The 15,667-nt window shown below is 39.2% G+C and overlaps 1 protein-coding gene across 3 annotated transcripts in view; it reads right to left on the bottom strand.

Annotated features, from left to right (window-relative positions):
• CFTR (CF transmembrane conductance regulator) overlaps positions 1-15,667 on the bottom strand; it is a 221,603-nt gene that overhangs the window by 96,238 nt on the left and 109,698 nt on the right.

Raw genomic sequence — 15,667 nt, 5'->3', positions numbered from 1 at the left:
TGTAAGCGAAGGGGCTGCTCAGAGAAGCCTTGACAAGAAGACAAATGCTATTTCTCTGTACTCACATCGCAGGTTCCCTGGTGCTACCTTGGAGTTATCCACAAAAACTATTGGGGAAATGAGGGAAATCACTGGAATTAAAATGCTGGGTATAATTTGGCATCATAAAAATTAATCATAATATTTAAAAGTTTATATTTGATTTTAAAAATCTTGAATTGTATATCAAATAGCAAATATATTATGGTTAATATTTTTGTGGAAAGACTCTGAAAAAAACTTTCTTTCAAACCATCCTCCAGTGCCATTTAAATTTAAATAATTTTCCCAGCACAGTTTACCTACAGATAAAATTGAATATCTGGATCATTTGTTTTTTGTTTTTGTTTTTTTGTTTTGTTTTGTTTTGTTTTGTTTTTTTGACAGGCAGAGTGGATAGTGAGAGAGAGAGAGAGAAAGGCTTCCTATTGCCGTTGGTTCACCTTCCAATGGCTGCCACGGCTGGCGCACTGCGGCCGGCGCACCACACTGATCCGAAGGCAGGAGCCAGGTGCTTCTCCTGGTCTCCCATGGGGTGCAGGGCCCAAGCACTTGGGCCATCCTCCACTGCACTCCTGGGCCACAGCAGAGAGCTGGCCTGGAAGAGGGGCAACTGGGAAAGAATCCGGTGCCCAGACCAGGACTAGAATCCGGTGTGCCGGCGCTGCTAGGTGGAGGATTAGCCTATTGAGCTGCGGCGCCGGCCTTGGATCATTAGTTCTTAAAGCATGGTCCTTCTGACCAGAATGGTCTAGACAACTTACTTTAAAATTGCTTCACCTCGGGGCTGGTGCTGTGGCACAGTAGGTTAAGTCTCTTTCTGGGGTGCTGGCATCTCATATGGGTGCCCGTTTGTGTCCTCTTCTGATCCAGCTCTCTGCTGTGGCCTGGGAAAGCAGTAGAAGACGGCCCAAGTGCTTGGGCCCCTGCACCTGCATGGGAGACCCAGAAAAAGATCCTGGCTCCTGGCTTCCTTTCTGCCCAGCTCCAGCCGTTGCTGCTATTTGGGGAGTGAACCAGCGGATACAAGACCTTTCTGTGTCTCTCCCTCCTTCTCTGTAACTCTGCCTCTCAAATAAATAAATAAAATCTAAAAAAAAAAAAAAAAAAAAGTGTTGCACCTCGGGGCCAGCATTGTGGCATAGCAAGTAAAGCTGCTATGACACCAGCATCCCATATGGGCGCTGGTTTGTGTCCAGGCTGCTCCACTTCGGATCCAGCTCCCTGCTAATGTGCCTGGGAAAGCAGCAGAGGATGGCCCAAATGCTGGAGCCTCTGTCACCCACATGGGAAACCTGAAAGAAGCTCATGGCTCTCGGCTTCAGCCAGGCCCAGCTCTGGCCAGCCCTGGGGAGTGAACCAGAGAATGGAAGAGCTCTCTGACTCTCCTTCTCACTGCATAACTTTTTCAAATAAATAAATAAATCTTTAAAAAAAGAAAACATTGCACCCCTTAAGAGAACTTGGGCAGGGCCCAGGAATCTGCATTTTAACCTAAGACTACAATGTCTACGAAGGCCTGAGCTGCTCACTCAGACATGTGTTCATTCGATGGCTTCCTTTACAACATGCTGGTCAGAAAGGCAAATGCCAACTTCAAAGGAGTCTGTGTACTGAGATTGTAAAACACTTGAAAACAGATAAAGAGTACTAGAGAGGGTCAAAGTAATATTATAGTAAGTGCGCAATAAAGATTAACTTAGTTTATTATTAAGGAGTATATAAAATATCCAGTGTGATATACGGCCTTTCCATGCAAGTGTGTACCATTTCACTTTCTTTAAAATAAAAAAAGGAACTAAACTCTGTCACCCTAACATTATTCAACTGGACCACATGAACCAGAAGTTGTTAAGGAGAAATTGCTAATACAAAGCTCATTAACTCTGACCTGAACACAAAATAGGGCAAGGATATAGGGTGTTATTATATTGAGAGAGAGAATTTTAAAGAAAGGGTGGAGTATTACACTTAAGGATCCTGTGTAATTTTGCAATATTTGCAGAGTACATTTGAGCTTCCTGTGACTATAAACCTTGGTTTATGGGTGGCTTATCACTTTTTAAAACAACCTTGACAATAGAGACGCTTGTGCTGAGAGGTGAGTGAGAAGCTGAGGTTAAAGGAACATGGACTTTGGAGATAATGTCATTCAATAAAGCAGGCATTTAGCAGTGAATCATTGGCCCGCTACCGCCATTGTTATTAATATTTAGTAATTGCTAAGTACTGATATGATGGTTTACGCACAGGAAATTGGGCAACAGGATGGGGGAAAGAAGTATGAAGGAAGCAGAGGGAACAGATTGCGAGAAGAGAGGAAGGGAAGTGAGAGAAGGGGACAGAGCAAAAAGAGTGCTGGAAAGAGAGAAAAAGAATTAATTAAACATTTTTTGCAGGTGGCTATTATAAATGAGAATATGTTCCCAGGAGTGCTACATAGCTCTGTATGATATATAGGAACACAACTAAATTTCCACAGTAGAAAACAAAACACCCCTGAACTCATAATTGAAAACTGGGGCTCTCTGTTTGCTAGGTAAGATAATTTGACATAATTCAAACTACTACAAACAGCTGTATATAGAAATATAGACTGAAAACCAATACCTGCTGGAAGTCAGGAGAAGTAAGAACTTTCAATCAATTTAAAAATCTGATTATTCAGTCCTTGTCCTTACTGTTGAGGAACACTGTTTTGTTCATTTTTTTTTCTTTTCTTATTATTTCTTGAATTCTTTACTTAGTAAAAGGTTAAGCTTATGATTATAAAATAAACTGAAAGTATGTCATGGTAAAAATTAAGACTGAGAAAGGAAGGAGGGAGGAGTGTAGAAAGTATCACTATGCTCCTAAGTCTATATACAATTTGTTCACTGTATATAAATTTAAAATATTATTTAAAAAATTAAAAAGATTTTCTTTCATTGATAGGTAGTGACCGATTTATAGCAGAAAACTCACATTCCAATACAATTTTTTCTGGACACAACAAAACTACAAAACACTGTTCTAATGGATAGTATACTCTTTTTGTCACTAATAGTAAACTCGTTTAATATACGTTATAAACATATATTACATATGATCTTGTAGGTACATACATAATTCTGCTCATGTCTCTGTGTCTCTTTAGTTTTTATTTTTTTTTCATGTGTTGGAGGGAGTCTGTACTTGTATTTGAAACTGAATTTTAAAAACTAAAGCAGTTTTTGGGGTCAGCGCTTTGGCATACAGGGTAAAACCACTGCCTGTGGTGCCAGCATCCCATATGGGCACTATTTCGAGTCCCAGCTGCTCCACTTCCTATCCAGCTCTCTGCTATGGCCTGGGAAAGCAGTAAAAGATGGCCTAAGTCCGGAAGAAGCTCCTGGCTCCTGGCTTTGGATTGGCGCAGCTTTGGCCATTGTGGACAACTGGAGAGTGAACCAGCAGATGGAAGACTTCTCTCTGTCTCTCTACCTCTCCTTCTCTCTCTGTATTACTCTGACTTTCAAATAAATACATAAATATTTTTTTAAAAACCTCAAACATTTTTAAAAATGTAAGGTATCTGAGGTAAGTGTACCCAAGAAAATGAAATTCGAAAAGACACCTGATGGGGCCAGTGTTCTGTCATATTAGGTAAACCACTGCCTACAGAACCAGCATCCCATATGGGCACCAGTCGGAGACCTGGCTCCCTAGATGATGTAGATGCAGCTGGCCTACAAAGTGGCATAGAAGAACTGCTAATTCCTTAACTATCTCTTCTGGGTCTGTCCACCCAAAATGCAGGGACAAATTCAAACCCTGAAAAGAATTCTTGGTTCTTCATTGGTATATTGCTGTGTTTTCTTGAACGTGATCCTGCTTCAGACTTCCTAACATGTTTTCCAGGTCCTTACTAAATCTCCTGCTTTGCAGTTTAGTGCCTTAGGAGATGGGCCTCATACTTAACCACTCATCACTGCTGAAATGCCTCTCATCACCTTATTCTTTGAAGAGCTGATTAACTTCCCCTAAGCAGCCTTCTCTGCTGGACTGACTGTCTACCTAATCAGGGCTCCATATTTTAAATGTAAAGTTCTGATGTCTGAAGAACAGGTTCTGCCCCAAGGGGGAAAGAAAAATAGAATACAATTTGAGAGACTATCTGGAAAGATGTGCTAGAATGGGTGGTTTTTCCAAGATATACTTGTTAGTATTTTGGTAGCTTAAAAATATCATTTATAGTAAAATAAATATTCTGAAAATATTTTTTAAAGTATGTCATGGGATCCTCAACACAATTAGCCCACTAATGTTTGATATCAAAATCTCCTTCACAAACAGCAAATTTATAGTCTCAAAGGTTTAAAAATACTCACACCGTGAAATTTACTAGCACAAAATTCTAATTAAAAGCCTGCGATATTGGAGCCGGCATTATGACACAGTGGGTAAAGCTGCCACCTGTGACAGTGGCATCCCATATGGGTGCTGGTTCAAGACGCAGCTGCTCCTCTTCAGTCCAACTCCCTGCTAATGTGCCTGGGAAAGCAGCAGAAAATGGTCCAAGTCCCTGAACCCACGTGGGAGACCCAGAAGAAGCTCTGGGATCCTGGATTCGACCTGGCACAGCCCCACCATTGCAGCCACTTGGGGAGTGAACCAGCAGATGGAAGATCTCTCTCTCTCTCTCTCCTCTGTAGCTGACTTTCAAACAAATAAAAAATAAAAAAATCTTTTTAGAAAACACACCTAAAACTCTACAATGTGCAAAGGATAAGTCATTACTAAGATAGAGTTTCTTTTCAAATATGCCATGCTTCTAGGGCATAACCAAAAGATAAGTAGTCAGATGATCTGGATTCTATTGCTGGTTCTACCAGTTATGAGACATGAAATCCTGAACAAGTTTCTTAACTTTTTATGCCTTTTCCTTTAAAAAAATGTATTTATTTGAAACACAGAGTTACAGAGAAAGGTAGAGCCAGAGAAAGGTCTTCCATCCACTGGTTCACTCCCCAAATGGCAACAATGGCCAGAGATGAGCTGATCCAAAGCCAGAAGCCAGCAGCCTCTTCCAGGTCTCCCATACAGGTGCACAGGCCCAAGGACTTGGGCCAGCTTCTACTGCTTTCCAAGGCCATAGCAGAGATCTGGATCAGAAGTGGAACAGCTGGGACTCAAATAGGCACCCATATGGGATGCCAGGCATGCAGGCAGGGGTTTTAACCCACTGTGCCATAGCGCTGGCCCCCCATGCCTTTCTCTTAAAAAGTGAGCAACAATATTTCACAAATTTCTAGGCACAACATCTTCATTATCTCCTTCCAGTTTCCATATTGACATGATATAAAATATTGCTTTGGTTATGGTGCTTCCTTAATAAAGAAAAGCAGCTGTGGAGGAGACAATTATTGGGACACTAAGCACTGGGTTCCCAGGACTCCTCTGCAGTTAGGGCCCTGTACAGAAGTGGATTTCACCAGTTAGAGGAAATATGAAAATGAAGGAGAGGCCCTTCCATCTTTCTGTCCCCTTTTTGGTCTTGGTTTTTGCTTTGTCTAGGCTGTAAGGGAACACACACCACCACCTTCATTAGGTTGATAACTCTATAATAACAAAATGATGAGCAAACCGCACTGGAAACACACACAGAAATGCTAGCACAGATGAAGTGGAACACAGAGGTCTGGAAAAGTGCTCCCCCCGCAGCCTACACATCACACTCTTTCCAGTGTGCCTATTGTATTTACCACTGGGGGAAGAAGGTATCACTGGGGGCTTCTTGCTTATTTATAATCTGTCTTCTCTAAAGTAATTTGTACATTACATAAGAATAAGGATTGTAATGTTTATCACTGTTTCTAAAATGATGCTTGCCACATGGAATTAGTTCAATGATCATTTCTGACTGAATGACTCAATTTCCCAATGCACTTCTGTCACAGTTGCATCTGCAGCATTTTATCTTTATTCTTCTTACTTCAACAGAAGAGCAACATCTATACCTGGCTGAGTCTAATCCAGCAAACACGTTCTAGGGTTTCTGCCTCCTTGTGCTGTGAGCCATCCCGTTTCTCTTTGCTCCAAATCTTCAACTGTTTGCCTCCTCGGGCTCATTCTTGTTTCAGTGTCCTGTTCTTTACTGACAAATCATATTGAGTACTTTCTGATCATTTGAAAGGCTTTGAATTTTTTTTATTTATTTATTCATCTGTGAGGCACAGAGGCAGAGTCAGAGACATGGCTCCCATCCACTGGTTCACTGGTTCACTCCTCAAATGCCCACAACAGCCAGCCTGGGCTGCGGCCAAAGTTGGGAGCCAGGAACTCAATTTAGGTCCGATGTGGATGGTAGGGACTCAATTAATTGGATACAGTTTCAGTTAGGATGAATAAGGTCAGGATATCTTCTGCACAGCATGGTTGACTATGGCTGTGCTGTTTTATCAAAAACTGTTAAGAAACTGGATCTTAATATTCTTACCACACACACACACACACACACACGTATGTAATTGATGGATATCTTAATTAATTTGATTGTGGTAAAATTTTACATCATATACATATATTTAAGCATCACATTATACATGGTAAACATACAATTTTATTTGTTGATTATACCTCAAAAAGCTGAACAATTTTTAAAAATAATTAATTACATTTTTAAAACACACTTGCTGGGGCCAGTGCTGTGGCGTGGTGGATAAAACCCCACCTGCAGTGCCAGCATTTCACATGGGCACTGGTTCAAGTCCTGGCTCATGTTCACTTCCAATCTGGCTCTCTGCTATGGCCTGGGAAAGCAGTGGAGGATGGCCCAAGTCCTTAGGCCCCTGCACCCACATGGGAAATCCAGAAGAAGCTCCTGGCTGCTGACTTCAGGTCAGCCCAGCTATGGCCATTGTGGCCATTTGGGGAGTGAACCAGTGGATGGAAGACCTCTGTCTCTCTCTCTCTATCTCTATCTCTCCCCCTCCACCGTCTCTCTGTAACTATGACTTTCAAATAATAAATAAGTAAATCCTTAAAAAAAAAAACTTGCCACCATCTTTCACTCATCCCTTTTTCTCCCCTCATATCAAAATAATGATTCCAGCCATTCATTTGATCTTCTAATTATTTCAGGAACCAAGCAGTTTCCTTTTCCCTGCTGTCCTCACCAGCAGATCATCACCATCTCTCACCCGAGTCACTGAAACAGCCTCTAAAGGGTCCCCTTCCCTCTGCCATGCCCCTTCTCCAATAATCCATGCTCTATGCTGTAGCCAGAGACACTTTCAGAAAATGGAAATCTGCTCCTATCACCACTAACTCCTAGCCCTTCAGTGAGTCCTATGGCCCTCCACTTAACTGTCTTCATGTATCCTACAAAGTTCTTCCCTCTCCCAGTATCACCTCTCACCAAACTCCTTCGTTTCCAGACTCCAGCCTTACCACACCACTAACTCCTCAAAAGTGCCAGGTGCTCTCTTGAGTCCAGGCTCATTTCATTCTGCACACCAGCTACAGAGAATTATCTATAGCTCCTTGAATGTACAAAGTCCTCTCTTGGCTCCAGGCTCTGTACATTCTCTTCTCTTTCCAGAGTGTTCAGCAGGGTTGTTCTCCACTCAGATGACTTGTACTCATTCATCATCTCTCAGCTGAGATGTCACTTCTACCAAGGAAGCTTTTCCAGACCTTCTACAACCAGATAAAGTGCTGTTTATCTGTACTTACATAAGGACCTTACGTTAAGCAATATCATAGAACTTGTCAAACTGTGATTGTTTTTACTTGTTCATTTTCTCCACTAAAATGAAAACCCTTTGAGGACAAGGACTGTGTCAGGAGTATAAGACAATCCCTAGTTTAATGTTTGCATTCATAAGTATTTGCTAAATGAATGAATGAGTGTGTGTGCTTGTGTATTTCTCTCCCCCAAAGTATCTGTTAATTCAAAAACTCCATACAAACACCCGTGTTATACTTGCAGGCAACACAGTGTTGTGTTCACAGAAGGAATTCAACAAATACTTTCTGAAATCATTATTTAATCAAATCCAACTCAAGGGTAAATAGCTTTGTAAATGAAAAGTAGGTATTATAGACTTGGTTCTATAAAAGTAACAGTGGTAATATAATCTGCCATTTTAAGGATTGCTTTGAGTATTCAATCTTTAGGAACACCAAGGTTCCCTTCCTGGGAATATCTTCACAAACATTTCTCTATGACCATAGAGTCAGGAAGCTAATAAGACACCGAGAATCAGAACCAGGGCAGACTAGATTGTAAAACAGCTACAGATTTCTTTGAGGCCCCTTCTATATTTAAGGTTTTTAAAAACAAGTGTAAGATCTTTTCTTCATCGCTTTAAAATAGACATCTCTTTAGTATGGAGAACTCTGTAAGTACAGAATCAAGAATCCCAATTCTTCAAGAGAGTTGAAATATCAGTCACATATATGATGACACATTATGGCTTTTACCTGTGGAAAACTTAATGATTTTTTATTTTGTCTCTTATCTATGCAGGCCTAGCTTAACTATCTTAATTTCATTATTTTATAAGATTTATTTATTTATTTGAAAGGCAGAGTGACAGAGGGAGGGAGAGACAGAGAGAAAGGCCAAAAATGGCCTCAATGAACCAGACAAGGCTATGCCAAAGCCAGGAGCCAGGAATTACATCTGGGTCTCCCATGTGGGTGACATGGTCCTAAGTACTTGGGCCACCTTCCACTGTTTTCCCAGCAGGGAGCTCTATCAGAAGTAGAGCAGCAAATACTTGAACCCACACGACAATATGGCATGCTGGCATAACATACAGCAGCTTAACCCACTGGGCCACAACACCAGTCCTAATTTCATTATTTATTCATGGGATAGCTTGGTCTCAGACAGTTATAATTACTTTTGTGTGCTACTGTTCTGTTGACTTGCCCAAATCCAACTAGGAGGGGCAGGCTTAAGACTATTTTGGTTTTGGAGACATATGATCTTTCATTTGTTAACTTAATAATTATTTCTACAGTTGTGATCTTAATCCTTAAATCTTAGCTCACACTTTTGGAATTCAGTATATTTGCACTTTAACTGCAAACTCTATGCAAAGCTGTCACTATGTAAGCGGAAAATGAGGATTCAATCAAAGCACACCAATTCATGCCAAGTACTCAGCACAATGCTGACACGAATGTTAGCTACAATTGGTTTTTAAGTTCCAGGACTCAAATTAAGCGAAACAGCAGTTTAACTTACAAAGTCCTATGGCTTTCCTGTTTGGTTCTGATTCAATAGTTTTAGAAAATGGATGTTCTTGCTTCATATCACAATAAATAGCTGTAGGTGCTTTCAAACTTAATTACTTATCAGTGGAAAATCACAAGTAGTTCAAGGTACAGTTAATGTGTTTTTTTCTGGTTTAGGGTACATAGCTGAATGTGTTTCAAATATCCATTTTAGACGTTCATTATGTGTTGGGTACTACCGAATGCAAGTGCTAATATCTATGCCATCTTCTTTATTTTCAGTTCTCCCAACTGAATATTTGTGAATTCTCCTGACAGTGGTGAGTTGACCATTCAAAAGTCAAGCCTCAAGTCTGTCCTAAAAGTTAGTTTTGGCCAGACCTAGAAATCCAGAGGTCAAATTCACATTTAATTAGTCATGTGGTATCTACATGATGGAATTTCTAGAACCAATGTTAACTCATTTCTTTGCTTACTTCCCTCCCATTTTTCATACTTCTTGCCAACTACCCTCCTAAGAATTTTTTTGGTTTAGTAAATTCTTGCCAATTTCCTTTCCAATTTTATTTTGTTCTAGTGGCTTAAATATGAAAGCTACCAAGTGGTGGTAGAATAAAAAATACATGAAAATTTTACCTTCTTCATCTTACATGGTAAATATTTTCATTAAAATGCATATGTAATGCCTGTCGTGACAGATTTTTTCTTAATGTGGATCAGTCTGTGGTTTCACAAGTATTGCAACAACTTTGTGGAAACCAGTTGCTAATCCTAAGCTCCTGACCTCCTTCCCATAGTCTCCACCCCTACCTCCCACCATGCACTACTATAAAAAGCCAATGACTTCTCCAAAACCAAGTACTTTCATGAGAGCAAGTCACTGAATAAAGACAGGCCAAGTATTCATTACCCAAACACTCTTCTGCCTAGAATTCTATTCCTATTAGCCATGGAGCTATGTGGTAGACTATGGTATTGATCAACTGCAGTAGAAGTGGAATTCTGGACAAATAAAAGACAGGAGGACAGGGAAGTCTGTCTCTCCTTTAATAACAAAATACAATTATAATTTCATGCAGGTTAAGTAAATGAACTAGGACCCAACGATATTGATTCCTCTTTTTAAGCTAGCACAGTCTCCAGGGGCAGTTACAATGCTACATATGTTTAGGAGGACTGTACGGCTAGTTTGGTTACCTGAGAAGAAAAACGAGAAGACAAGTTAACATTTACAGAGAGGCATATGGTATTTTTAAAAGTAACTATAAATTTGGCTAGGAATCCATTCTGTTTAATCTGGATTCAAAGTAGGATATATAAGTATAAAGCACTGAGCTGCTCCTAAAAGAGGACACTTAAAGGTGAGGAATCTGCACATGACTTGCCTACCCACAGCTTGCACTGCAAACTACTCTATCAACAGAAAACTATCTCCATGCCCTTCCCTGTGATAAAGTCTTCAGGCTATCCCATGAAGTGATTCAGTTCCAACAGAAAACTATGTGAAATATGCTGTGCATGCTTTCTCCTATCCAAATGTACACCTGCCTGCCTGCTCCTATGACACTGAGCATCATAACATGCACGAAGTGTTTTGCAGATCTCAGAGCTGAGCAAAAACAGAAGTGAGGAAGAGAATATTCTGTTCTCACCTCCAATTCCAGGTTTGGATGTAACCCATTAAGAAACAGATCAACTTTGGCAGTCAGAACGAAAACATACTGATTCACAAATGTTTGTGTTTGATGATGAGGCCACATGGCAAATATCGAGGACTCTGTGCTGGCACCATTGGCTTACCCCTTGGGGATTCTGTAGGTAACACAGGTTCCCAGGAGTAAAACTCCTCCACATTTGAAAAATAAAACCTTCATTTGTCCACAGGTATTCTACTGTATTGAGGTTCTCACTGTCCATTTTCAAAGGTAAGAACACTTACTTAACAAGAACAAGATTAGGAACTTTCAAGTCACTGAGCATCAGGGAAACTTCTGCCTTTGTCAAGATGGACTAGCACTTTCAGTTACTTGTACGTTTTACTTCTAGCCAACCAATGGTGCCATACACTTGTCCGCTCAAACTCTGAACTCTAAGGCTTACAGAAGAACATTTTCTGAGCAAAATTCTTGCAACGGACATGCCTACTTCAAAACATTTCCAAGACAATCATCCAAGAAGAATTTACCATTCTCTCAATGTGCTAGGTGGAGTATACTAACATAATGTTTTTGGAATTGCTGTTCTCAAGGAATTTACCATGTGGTTGCACAGATAAGAACAACAGATATGAAACATTCAGCATAGAGAAGAGAACTGCATACACTAATTTTCTCATTGGACTCACTATATTCTTCCAGTTTAAAGCACAGAAATTTAGGAAATGCCTGGGTGTTTTTGCCTGTTGTAAGATTACTAGGAAAGTTTAAAGTTGCAGTTACAAAAGTCAGCAGGACAGAAAATAGTAGAGACGCAAAGATTCTTTGAAATAAAAAGCTGAATATTTGATACTGCTAAAACTTTCAAGTAAAGGAAAAGTGTAAATTGTACACTAACAAATGAAAATTTTAAAAGGGCTGCGCTGTAGCATAGTAGGCTAAGCCTCCCCCTGTGATCCTAGCATCCCATATAGGTACCAGTATGTGTCCAGCTGCTCATCTTCCAATCCAGCTCTCTGCTTTAGCCTGGTAAAGCAACAGAAGATGGCTCAAGTGGTTGGGCCCCTGCACCTTTTTGAGGGACCTGGAAGAAGCTCTGGTTCCTGGCTCCTGGCTTCAGATCAACCCAGATCTGGCTATTGCAGCCATTTGGCAAGCAAATCAGTGGATGGAAGACCTTTTTCTCTGTCCCTCTCTCTGTCTGTAAATCTACCTCTTAAATAAATAAATCTAACCAAAAAAAGAAAATGAATTATCAATATTAATGACTATTAAATCTCACTAGAGGCACCTCTCATTGTTATTTTGTTAACAAAATCTGTGATCTTCTGAACAGATGAGATGTCTCACTTCCATTCAGTTCATCCCCACACCTTTCTCTCCTAAACCCATAGCACGTCTACCTATTCACATTTCCAATTCGTGTTGGAAACCAATTTATTTGTTCTCAAATTTCCTGATGAAAAAAATTCACTTTCCCAAATTCCCATTTCTCCTGTTGCCTATTTCTATGGATGTAAATAATACATAAATATGACATTCCTTATATTTCCATTCCTCTACCTAATTTTTCTCTTTTCTATTCCATCTTAAATATTATCTAGATTAATAAAATAACTTCTTATTTTGACTGCTAAAGTTGACCCATCTAGTCAGAATAGTGACTAACATTAATTATAAAAAAGCTACTTATTAAAAACTTTCCTGTACCAGAAGAATCTACAAAACTCAACAAAGTAGATAACATTATCCCCAAATTACAAAGCATAAAACTGAGTACATAGCAAAGTATAATAATGTTCTTTAGAAACTTGTTTTTTCTTTCTTTATTATTATTATTATTATTATTTTGCTATTCCACATGTCCACCTTAATTTTGCTTCTCATTATCACAGGCAAGTGTCATACCTTAAATTTGAAGCTCCCTCTAAGACCAGATTTCTGAGCCTAGTATAGAAGGAGATGGCTCACCAGCTTTTGTCCTCTCCAATCATTATTCCCAAGTTACACTCTAGTTCCTATCAAAATGCTTGTGGTTGGGCTGGTGCTGTGGTACAGTGGGTTAAGCTACCGTCTACAGCACCGGCAACCTATATGGGCACCAGTTCAAGTCCCTGGCTGCTCTGCTTCTGATCCAGCTCCCTGCTAATGCACATGGGAAACCAGCAGAGGATAGCCCAAGTGCTGGGACCCCTGAACCCATGTGTGAGACCTGGAAGAAGCTCCTAGCCCCTGCTTAGGATTGACCCCAGCTCTGGACATTGCAGCCATTCGGGGAGTGAACCAGGAGAAGAATATCTCTCTGTTTTTCCTCTCTCTCTGTAACTCTTTCAGAGAAATAAATATTTTAAAAACAACAACAACAAAAAACCTTGTGGTGGCCTATGTCAACCAAATAGTTTCATATCTTGTGAATCTGTTCAAAGTTTCCTCTGTCTAGAATGTTTCTACCTTTTATTCATTCATGATGATTGTTTTTACAGACAGTCCCCCTGAACTTGCCAAGCAGGCTGATAGCCTTCAGCTGGGTCCAGAGAGTACAGTTAACCCAACCTTTGTTGCATCATAATGAACTGGTCACAAAGATCATCTGCCATTATATAACTGACTATAATTTCCCAAACAACTACTTTTGTCATGATCAACATGCACACTGATGGCTTTTCACAATCCTTTAGCTTTATGGTTCCCTTACGGTTTACCTTAACTACACAAACCCCCATCTTATCATTCCCTACCAAGAATAAATATAAAAAGTATTTCTCCAATGTCAGGCTCTTAAACAGCATTATCTACCTCAAAGGGAACAGGAAATAAGCTAATAGTACAGATTTTATGCTAGGCACCTTATAAGTATGACTCAACCTTCTCAACAACCCATTTACTCATCATGCTCCGAGTTTACATCAAATGAACCTTCTCCTCACTTCACTGGCAACTCTAATGTTTGTTCTTAAATGAAAAATTCCTCCAAGGCCATAGGTTTCATTCTTGTCAGCCTTGGAATTCCATTGTGAATCATTCCATCAGAGGTCCTTAGCCTTGTTTCTTCATGTAGAGATTAGCCCTTACAACAGGCAGACCCAGAAGGAGTTCCCATTTCCTCTTTCAAACTTCACCTATAAACACGCATCTTTCATTGTCTACTTAAGCATCAATTAAACTCTGTATTGATATGTTTATCCTACTTTTTCATGAATCCTAGAACTTTATGGGTTATAGTCTATCCATATTTTTTTTTATTTCCACCTATTGGTGCATTATATAAAATACAGAAGATTTTTTACCTTCTTGTACTTAAAAAAATTAGGCCCAAAAGACCTATTTTATTATTTCCATGTAAGCAAAATGTCCTGAATATCCAAACTTATAGAGATGGAAAGGAGATTAGTGGTTACTTAGGACTATGAAGGAAGCGGGTTAGGGACAAGCGAATGGGCATTGATAGCCAATGGGTATGGGGTTCTTACAAAGGGGCCAAAAATCAAGTGATGGCTGTATAAACCTTTGAATATGCTAAAACTACTGAATTTTTAAGGTTAGCCATACAATCAGAAAAAAAAAAAGAATATATTCTTCCCCTCTCTTCCTTCTTTCACTATTTTCTAACAGTTCTATTTAGATACAAATCACATACTACACAATCTTTCATTATTAACACAAGGCTCCCTACTATGAACCATTCAGAAGATGGACTAAGTCTTATTTAACTTGGTATTCAAGACTTAGCTAAGTATTCAGAAATTAGTAACTGTTCATTCCATGAATGAATTTACTACTAGTAGTATACCTAACCTTTATTTTGGGTTAAATACATATTTTGTTAGTTTCTAGGAGGATCAAACCACCATGTATAAAATCATTTCTACAGAAAACTTAGATAAAGCAAGAACCAAAATAGTCTACCAGAAATCTTCCAATACCTTTCTGCTCATAAGGAAATGAACTCCATGATTTATCTTGCAAGGCACTATGACTGCAAATCCCAAACTTAGAAACACATCAATTTTTTTTTTTTTTTTTTGGTAATAAATGCAGGGTTCCAACCTCAAGACTGTGAAATACTATCTCTGGATGCTTAAATTTTGAAAAATGAAGAATCCAATACTTTTATACAACAAATTTTCATTATGCTCTCAAAGTGTACAGAAACAGACTGGAGCTTTAAAAACTTTTGAATGAGTCAGTATACACTTGGGGTTCCATTTGGATAGTCTTGCAGTTCTCTTTTGTAAGAATTGTATTTTCCATCTAATTCACATTTTCCTTTATTTATATTGTATTTAAGCTTAATTTTTTCCCATTATAATTTTTCATAAATGGCAATGTAGAAAATTCATCAGTACCAAATACTATCTATCAAAGATACTAATTTTTAATCAGAATCACTACTCAGGTAAAACTTTTGACAAAACTTACAATAATATACTCTGGACCCTAACATTTACATCAGTAATTACTGAACCTACTATCATATCCAAATGGTTTCCATTTGGAAAATTTTATACTATTTTCAGATAATTAGCCTATTGGTCAATATTACCTTTGTTAGGAAATGATTCAATAGCATCATCTTCATTTTGCCTGCTTCAGAGAATTATAATCACAAGGTTATACTGCTGTATGTTCAACGTTGAGGAAAAGATCCTGTCACAGTTTTCTCTCTCTGATCCTATGCTGGCAGCTCAATACTGGCTCCATTAGCTTATGGTGTTATTAAAATTCTCTTACACAATTCTGAAGTATCTTTTTAAAAACTGCACGCT

The sequence above is a fragment of the Oryctolagus cuniculus genome, chromosome 3, assembly GCF_051225735.1.
Source record: "Oryctolagus cuniculus isolate XC-2025 breed Fujian yellow rabbit chromosome 3, ASM5122573v1, whole genome shotgun sequence".
Classification (NCBI taxonomy): domain Eukaryota; kingdom Metazoa; phylum Chordata; class Mammalia; order Lagomorpha; family Leporidae; genus Oryctolagus; species Oryctolagus cuniculus.
Note: the sequence above shows the minus strand (reverse complement) of the source record. Positions and strands in the feature narration are given on the sequence as shown.